Source organism: Olea europaea, chromosome 6 (genome assembly GCF_002742605.1).
Source record: "Olea europaea var. sylvestris chromosome 6, O_europaea_v1, whole genome shotgun sequence".
NCBI classification, from domain to species: Eukaryota; Viridiplantae; Streptophyta; class Magnoliopsida; order Lamiales; family Oleaceae; genus Olea; species Olea europaea.
Window position 1 is genome coordinate 8,279,302 of NC_036242.1, and position 10,189 is coordinate 8,289,490.

Genomic DNA, 10,189 nt, shown 5'->3' on the forward strand with positions numbered 1-10,189 from the left:
TTTTAGTTGGTATCTATTATCGGCGCATGTCACGTCTGGATCCAGTAGTGTTACACGGGGCAGGGTGTCTCAGAATAGGGAGAAGATAATAGAGAGAAAAGTAGAGATGGGGGTCACGGTGATGGGGATGGTTAAATAAATTCAAACTTGATTTTTGCATAAATAAACTTCACCCCTTAATTTTGAATTTGAAAGTTTAAGTACCTAGTTTTATGTAATTTCCACTTTAGTAAACCCACATGCAAATGGAGGTGGCAACTGTACCGGGCCTTGTTTTGAGGTGGCCCCTTTGCCCATAATAGGCTTCTACTTCTTTTGAAACTAGGCCTGCAAGGACTTTAGGCACCTTCTTTTGGCTAGCCTACGGACTGCCCGTGCCAGTTTGGACCTGTGAGTCGGTGACCTAGCCTATTTAAACAATCCTATATGCAAAAATGTAGTCTTTATCATTGTCTTACAATTGACTTGAACCTGGCCATGATTGATAGTGAATCGTATTCCTCGAAGTAGTGGAACTAACTTAGAAGAATCAAGTATATAACAGAAGAGATACAAATGATACAATTCAGTATCCTGGCTGAAATGACATATTTTTTAGCCGGAAAACTATACAAGCAAAATTAGGACAACTAATGTAACATATATATTTATCTTCCGTCTAGAAGGGTAATGGTCATTTCGTTCATTGAACATGCGGCATTTATGCTGGTTGAACTTTCAGCAGTGAGCAAATCTCTTTCTGTGAAGAAACTAGGTTTTTTAGTATCAGGCAATACACCTTCATTTCCCAACATTAGTACTATTGAAGACATGTTTGGCCTATCTTCTGGACATTGTTGAACGCATATCAATCCCACATGAATTAATCGTATAACTTCTGATAAATCGCCCGAGACACCAGGGTATGCTTGGACAAGTTCTAGAGACCGACCTTCTTTATAATGCCTGCATGCCTGTACTACTTGAACTCATCTAAGAAGACCATTTTTGAAACCCAAATTCTAAATGGAGTAATTTCATTATAAATTAGATAGAAATAAACACATCGTACTTACATGTCCAAGAAGGTTGTGGTGGTGATCTCTGTGAGAAAATCCTCTGTTTCTTTTGCCACTCACTATCTCAAGCACTAGAACACCAAAGCTAAATACATCTGATTTTATTGAGAAAACTCCATCGGTTGCATATTTTGGTGACATGTAACCGCTGCGTGATAAATTAACCAAGAAATTGAGTTATAACCAATAGAAGAGAATTTGGATTATCATGGGATTGAGATTCTTACTAAGTTCCAACTACTCGGCTCGTGTTAGCTCTAGTCTCATATCTTTGGATTCATGTCAGAATCTAGCAAAATATTGCTAGCTTTGAGGTCCCTACGGATTATTCTGAGACATGAATCTTGATGGAGATACATAAGGCCCTTGGCAATGCCATTAATATTGTGGAAGCGCTTCGGCCAATCAAGAACTGCACTTTTCATTGGATCTGCAAGAAATTTAAAAAATAAAAAATAAAAAATTCCCTGTCATGAGAATAGTTTGATTGTTGGATAAAGGAAATGAGAAATTACTTCTAGTAGCAATAACAAAGTATCTTCAAGCATACAATAGCATGAAATAGCACATAGAATAAAGATTAATGACGTGTCGATAACGCAATTTTTGTTTTTCTTCTAGGTGAATACGATATTGAGATTTTTTCTCGGAATTGATAGTCCTTTGTGGCTCCGGTGGCGACTAGATAAACGCGTTATTGCTTCAAGAGAAAGTCCGATTCAATAGATGGCTCATTGGGATAGATGTAGATGAACAATATCCCCCCTAGAAACGTATAGGAAGTTTTATCCTCGTACGGCTCCCCTATTTACAGTTGATCAGAATATCTTTCCTCTAGATTTGGTTAAATGTTTATGGAACTCTTTTATTTCACTGTATAACTGATACCCGGTATAGAATGTGATAATTCCTAATTGTGTAAGATAAATATTTCTTACCAAATAAAATCAAATCCAGACTTCTATAAGTCAAGTATTCATAAATTAACGTCTTTTCATCTCCTTGAATGCAGCACCCCAGAAGCTTCACAAGATTTTGGTGCTGAAGTTTAGCTATACAATTGACTTCATTCTTGAACTCATCGAATCCTTGAAGTGAAGTTCTTGATAGCCATTTGACAGCAACTTCCTGCCCCTCCTCCAGCTGCCCCTATATCATAAATCAAGCATGTAAAAGGAATTCATTTTTCATGATAGTGATTTACATAATTCATCTTCCTCCCACTTTTTACTTGTGAGGAAGGGTAATATTGATGCCTTTATGTGTACTAAAGACTTCATTTCGTATAAGAGTAAATTTCCAAATTATTCTGCGAATAGGATATTTGATGTGGTGTGATGATTAAACATCAATAAAATTTGGAATGAAATTTGAAAGCGCCAATTCCCAGTGTCGTGCTTGCCCTGTTATATTAAAAAAAAAACTATATATTACATTGTAAACAGGTCCAAACCCACCCTCTCCAAGCTTATTGTTAATTGAAAAATTATCAGTAGCTTTAGTTATTATATGTACATCGAACGGTGGTAGCTCTATGTCTTTATTGTGGCTTTCATCATGGTGATGTCTGTAAAGTTGTATCCAAGGCTGCCTAAAACATAGAGAAAAGCGATAGACGGTTTCCATTTGCATAGATAAGATTGGATTCTCCACTTGTCTTTAATAAAAAAAATCATAGATTTTGCTAGCATACCTCCTCTTAGCCTTTGGTTAATCTTCTTTCTTTTGCGAACATACAGAATCATACTCAGACCCAACATAATTATTCCCATACACAACAAAAAACTTACTAGTAGAATTTCTCTTTTCCGTCCTTTCAAGTCTGTACAATTAACCAAAAAAAAAAAAAAAAAGGGGATTGCTTTTCAATGATGATACATCCTTGAAAGTGACACATCATCTATAAAGGAAAGTAAGTTCCAAATTATCCTATTTTCTACTTGTTCGTCTAGTAATGTAAACATTCTGCTTCCTTTGAATTCAAAGATATGTGTGTTTTTGGGATAAGCTTTCTATTAAGGCCTATATTTATTGTAATATATAATATCAATGAAAGCCATAATTATAATGAAAGTTTCTGCATCAGTAAACCAGTTTTTGGATACTAATATTAAAAGAATAGATTGAAGCTTAATGTGAAGCCCTAAAACTAAGCTGCAAAATTAAATCGATTGAATCTAAAAAGGTAAAGCTGTACTAAAGAAGGTCACTTTGTTTGTGCTCATTATGAGATTTCCAAAAGTTTTAAGTTGAGGAAAATGTTATATTGGAGAAAAATCTTCAATATTATAATTTGGATATACTTAAAGAAAACAGTAGACATGTCGTGAATAGTTAAGCATTTTGTCGAATAAATACTTACCGAATTCAGAAGAAGACATTCTAATGTAGATATCTTGTCCTTTTGCTGATAGCTCTTTGATGTCAATTAAGTCTCCAAACCAAATTAAGCATCTACTTCCACCTCTACTTATATCTAAGTAAGTATAAGCAGTACAATTGCAATTGTTTAAGCACTCTATCTTGCATTCTTTGAGTGTCATTCTTTCATTATACTAGGAATATCGTGTATCTGGCAATTTAATACCAGAATACTTGAGAAATACATCTGTTTGACAATTCAATGGATTTCTGCGAACGCACCCGTTCGACCAATATGCCTTCTTCCAAGCTTTAGGATCTTTTGGGAGGAATCTATTTAAACATCCACAAGCAGGAGAATTTGCAATGTTGCAACTACCATATGCACCACAGTATTTATAAGTATCACAATTATCTATTGGAGCGGTCACGTAAACTACCCATTGACGTTTTTGATCTATCCATGTCCAGCGCTGGGCAACTCCACTCGGACTCAATGCAAACCTTGTGATAACTGACCTGTTAAGGAGCTCATAATGATAGTACACCTCATTTTTTTAGTACTAAGTCAAATTTGAAAATCTCATTTTTCCTCAAGTTTGGTGTCCCACTGAAACGGAGACCATTCCAAGGTCCAGTTTTATACTGCTCAACTGAACTGTTCACGAAATTATTTGTTCTGATTTAAAATCCACCGCAAGTATACGGTTCGTTAACAAGTAGTAAAATGGAATATGAGCCCAAGTATCGATCCCACAAGGATTGAATTAATTCAAATTAAGCTATTATGACCTCAACCGAATCACGAAAATCAAATTGAGGTTTGTACTTTAACTAACAAGATGTAACCTTTGATGAAAGTATGAATGAAGAATTATACTAAATGTAAAATAACTTGGATGCAATTTACTAGAGTTTTATGGAATTAATGGATATACTAACGCACTAAGATCACGAATCCCCAAGCAATACCCTTTCAATTTTCAATTATGTAATTTTGGCACATAGTTCCACAAAAGATGAATCAATATCCCTATTTTAATTTAGCAATCTCCCTCGAGCAATGCCAAACCTATCCCAAAATATGATTCGACTATATTTCTATGACGAATACCAACATACGGAAATGCATTATAAATTAACGAATATCCACTGATTCACACAAGGCATAGAGGTATATTTCTATCCCCTATCGGACCTTATGATGATTTATACTATGTCGAACCTATTTTCCTTCTTTCGAATGCATAAAACAGGCCACCACAATCATATAATTACGTGCACAATAATCATATGAAAATAAAAACCTAATAAATCAATCAAATCCGAAAATTGTGTTCAAATACGTCAAAAATCCAAATCAAAAATCAAATGTAGTATTACAAGGTTCATTGATCTCCTAGCAATAATAAATCTAGCTAACATGCTAAAAGGAAGAAAACATAAAAATATTTGAAGAAACGTCATCACCCGAATCAATCTTCAATCCAATTTTCACTTGGCGCGATGTTGTTCTCTTATTCTGTCCTTCATTTCTCCTTCAAAATCCCTCAAAAACATGTAAAAATGGCATCCCCTACTTCCTGGTCGAGTTTTTGTATTTATAGGACCCTCAAAATATTGTTTCCATAAGAGTTTCGAAGAAAAAAGGAAACTGCAATTTTACCCGGAATTGCTTTATGCGACCGCATAGAGCAACTCTATGCGGTCGCATAGAGTAAAAATATTAACAGTATGCTCTATCCGACCGCATAGAGGGTAGCACTATGCGGTCGCATAGTGCTACCAACTATGAGAAATATTCATTTTGGTCCTTCTACTTGGATACTTCACTTCTTGGCATCTTTTCTTCATTCTTTTCATTCAATCATCCCAAGGTATCGTCAATTGGCAATTGGCTTAATCAGTTTCTCAATTTGTTCATCGGGTCAACTTTTGGATAATTGCACCTTCGTCCCTGAACTTTCACTTTGCATCATTTTAGTCCTTTTTCATGTCTTTTCTCCTGAATTTCACCATGTTCATCGTTGTTCCCTACAATTCACAAATATAACATGATTAAGTCACAATTCAATCATTTTGCTTGTTATTAAGTCATGTTTGTGACCTAAATAAGCGTGCAAAAACACACTTATCAAACCCCCCAAACTTGAACTATTGTTTGTCCTCAAATAAGATAGTGACTTAATTCTGAACGGACATGTCTTAATACCCTGTTGTGGCTCGGGATTGGACTGAGTATTTAAAAATTTATCTGTGCAAACATGACATCAACCTTTACCTGTTAAATGTAAATTGGCGTGTGTGTGTGAATTCATGCCGACATATCAGGTTCATGATGAATTTGAGTCCCAACCCCAAGTGGTCAAATATATCCTCACTCGCTCGAGAGATACACAACTCCCCAAACTTATTCTTTTTACTCAATTATCCCGGGGTTATGTTTTAAGATTAGGAATTTATATAGCTGCAGTCCTCACCCTCTCATAGTTTGGATTTAGCATTACTATCACAAGTCTACATTTCAAAAAGTGAAGGCTCTCCTAGATTTGATTGCTTCGACACTCAAAATTAAACTAGATTACTTGTCTTGACTAAGAGGTATGGTCTTTTCAACCAAATGTCTAAGGGCTTTTCGTCATGTTTTGTCCCTCTTTTCTTTTTCTCACCTTTCTTTAATTTCTGATTGATTGTCATCTTCTCATTTGCTTTCTATATAACCCATGTAATGAGCTTTAGGCTGGTGATTCCCAAATTAGTTAGCTTTAGGGCACCAGGTTTTAAACCCTTGCAGGCTTATTCACTCGAGCTATAAAGGCTCGATAAGATGACTTTTTATTAACTTCTTTCCCTCTTGCTTTCTATATGACCTATGTATCTGGCTTTGAACCGGTGACTCCCAGGCCAGTTGGCTTTAGGGCACCAGATTTTGAAATATCCTTACATGCTTACTTGCTCGAGTCATAAAGGCATGAAAATAAGTGTTTTATTCTCACATATTAAAATTGTGCCCTTTGTCATTCTTCTAGACATTTAGTTTCCAAAAACAACCCCCAATTTAAGATTTTCACCTACTCTTCATCCCACTGGTCTAGGCAATCCATGCAATAAATTTCATGCACAGAGCCCCCGCTCATCTCAATGCTTTCTTATAATAGCTCAACTATCATCAAACTATCTTAAGGTAGTTTATGGGTTAATTCAATAGAGGGTTATCATTCTTTTCCTATGTTATGCCCAAAATCCAGTCATTCTCCTAAGATGTCAAGCATGAATAGCATGTATAGATAATGTCAATTGTTACATCAACAAGTATCAATTAGTCTAATTAACACCAGATTCAAAGTTTTTACAGTTCAAACTAGTCCAATAATATCATTATAGCTAATAAGGTTATCAAGCCCACACAAGCATGCATGAAGAGAATTTAAAACAAACTGAATAAAATGAATTTTTTTTTTTGTAACACTCATCATGCACACATTATGCAGTAATGGAAATTAGTGGAAAATAGATAATGATGAACACAGATAGAGATTTAAAATTATGTCACCCTCCCCAAACTTAGTTAATACATTGTCCTCAATGTAAGAGTAACAAAAGATTAAAGACATAATTTTAAGGACAAAATGAAAACGAAAAATCAAAATGGGGGAAACAGTACTCCCCTGATCAAAAGAGATGAGGTGGCGGGAAACTAGGTCCTGATGTGTCATCATCTGATGGTGGAGGGTGTCGTCCAAGGAGTTGCTGTATCATCCCATGCATCTCTCTCATAAGGGCGGACTGCTGTGCCTATTCGGCCTGGATGGCTCTCACGTGTTCCCATGTGTCATTTTCCCGCAACCGGATGCCATCCATTCGGCCCATATACATGTTCAGCTGGCCATTTATGGTGTCAATCTCCCATCGCATGATTGAGACATCGTCCCGGGCATCTCTGATGTAATTTAATACAAGGTGATTGTCTCTTTGTAAACCCTGCAACTCAGTCCTCATGGTGCCGAAATCCTGAAGGAAGCAATGGAAGTCTCGGCTGATTCCCGTGGTGGTGGAGAATACCTGTCTCAGCAACTGAGAATCCACATCAGCCTATGGTGCTTGAACCTGTGAGTGGTCCTGATCTGCGAGGGCTAGGCTGTGTACGGCCTGTTGCTGTTACCGAGCTCATTTTTCAATTTCTGTTGATATTTAATTCTGGCTCGGTCCTGGGCCTCGAGTGTGAGGCGTTTGATAAATGGACTTGGTTTCTCTGGTGCCTCCCATGGCTGAACTTGTATGTCGGTAGCTCTACAAATTCCACTTATCAAGCTCGAAAAAATCAGTAAGGTGTGCCTGTCACCCCATGCGCCTGTAACTTGTATCTAATTGTAAATGTAAGTGGCTAAGTCTATCTTGTTGCCTCGAACTAAGTGATAGATGAACCCCGCCTTCTGATTGGTGAATGTTGTCCTATGGGAGATGGGCTCGATGTTGTGGCAGATGAACAACCATAAGATGGTTATAGAAGGAGTGAGGTCAATCTGATACCAATCAGCAGTACGGAGAGGCCAAGCATTTTCACGCCCCAATAGAACTTCTGCAACCTCAACCCAGTTGAAATCATGCGGAATTGGGATGACATTACTCCAGGTGAGCTGATAGTAGGCATGTATTACCTCCGGTGAAAACATGATCCATTTACCCCGAACCCATGTTTGATGCAGATGGTCAGATCCAGGTGTGTCTATTTTAGCATTGAAGTTTGCATAGAATTCCCGTACCAAATTTTCATAGACGGGGTGTGGTCTCTCGATCACTTTCTCCCAGTCACAGTTTTGGATTAAATAGACCAATTCAAAACCAGGAAAATCATCCGACTTAACTGGTCACTCAGGGATGAGTGCCCATTTATGGACAACATTGGCATAGCGGGCTGCTTGTTCGGAAGATAGAAAACGCCGGACACCCCCCTTCAGGTTTCCTAGTCCGGGCTGTGCCAGAAGTGGAACCAACCTTTTCCTTTCCTTTTGATGTTCACTTCGGAGGCATCCTGCAAAGGTATATAAATAATAGTCATTAAACTACATTTTGAACAATGATAGGGGGAATGAGATTAGCAAGACAAGTATTTCACAAATCCCCCAAACTTGCTTCAACATTCATATAGAATTTCGTGGTGTGTACTCATCAAAATATGATATTCAAGGTAGTGTAAATAGAATGGCAAGATGAAAAATTGGAAATTGAGGCCGAAACAAGCACCTTTGAAAAGGTGGACCCCTGTCCGAGTACGCATGTTCGGCCCCGGACATCATCAAAAAATATCGAAATTTTCTCGGGTAATCTCCGGACATATGAAAGTATTCAAAGAGATCTACCATATATCCAAATTTCAAAGCAAATGGACTTCGTATGGTATGCCAATTAATGGTGTAAATTAGGGGACGTAGGGTGTCGTGACATGCCGTGACCTAGCCATGTACCTACGCATTGCAAAATGGATGGGGCGTGTACATGATCTTTCAAGTGGTCGTGAATGTGGTAATCATGCAAATGTCAAGAAAACATGTTCAAGAATGTCTAAGGAAGGCAAAATAACAATTTACACACAAACGGCGCTTCAAACAACCAAAATGTGTCAAGTGACTCGTGATTAAGTGTGTGAGTTCGCCTCCGGACATCACCAAGAAAACTTTTGAATTTTTTCCGAGCAACCTCTGAGCATATGAAAGTACGTTGTGTGGAGTGACACATATTCAAATTTCATGCGCATTGGGCGTCGTGTGGGTACTTAACGCAGGAGATGAAGTGGGTGCGGTGAAGAGACGGGAGCCAAACATGTGTGCCTAAATGTGTGTGGTTGCCAAATGAGTGTTTCGAGCTCAATTTCTATGGCATGTGGTCACCACGTATATGGGATTGCGTATAATCAAATTATCTAATGCAGAATTGCACAAAATGTACTACAAATTTCCCGTAGGCACTTCATCGAACACTTCGCATGGACGATTTATAAACCCTACAAAATACCAAATTGATAATGTTCCACCAATCCACAACACAATCCAAGGTGAACATACACAAAACCATCGACTACCTATTGCCCAATCTCCACAAACAAGCTCAAAATATGCGTGGTTCTTTACTAAATAAATTTAAAGAAAATCATAGGGAGGAAGGAAAGAGAGATTACCTTGAAGTCTCAAAGGAAGTGTGGGGGAATGAAATAGCACGCCAATGGGAGGAAAATTACTGTGTAATGTGAGTGAGAGGCGTGTGTGAAGGTGGTTGTGCAATGGCTAAGGGAAATGGGGGAGAGTGGCTCGGTCATGGTTTAAAACCATGACCGAAAGCCTACTATGTGGTCGCATAGTATAAAGAATTGCCCCCATTTGTGTTCGGGAGGTGTCTATGCGGTCGCATAGACCTATATATATATATATATATATATATATAGATATATATATTAACACACTGAAATGCAAAAAAGGTATTTCCCTCGCAATTTTTTTTAAAAAAAATGTTCTTGTATCTAGAAAATTATGGGGATGATAATTCGATCCAATTAACATGCATGTACGACCGATGACCTAGAAAAATGCAAATGCAAAAATGAAATAGTTCGAAAAATAATGTGAAAAGTAAGCTAATAGAAGGATACAGTGGGTTGTCTCCCACCCAGCACTATATTATAGTCGATAGCTCGACTTTTCTGTATTGCATCATTCTGATGGTCTAAGATGAATGGTAGCTTTTCCTTTGAAAAATCGCCGCCCTAATAGTGCTTC

General features: G+C 37.6%; 1 pseudogene; it reads right to left on the minus strand.

Annotated features, from left to right (window-relative positions):
- Positions 1-647: 647 nt before the first annotated feature.
- On the minus strand, positions 648-7,418 carry LOC111395100 (annotated as a pseudogene).
- Positions 7,419-10,189: the final 2,771 nt, after the last annotated feature.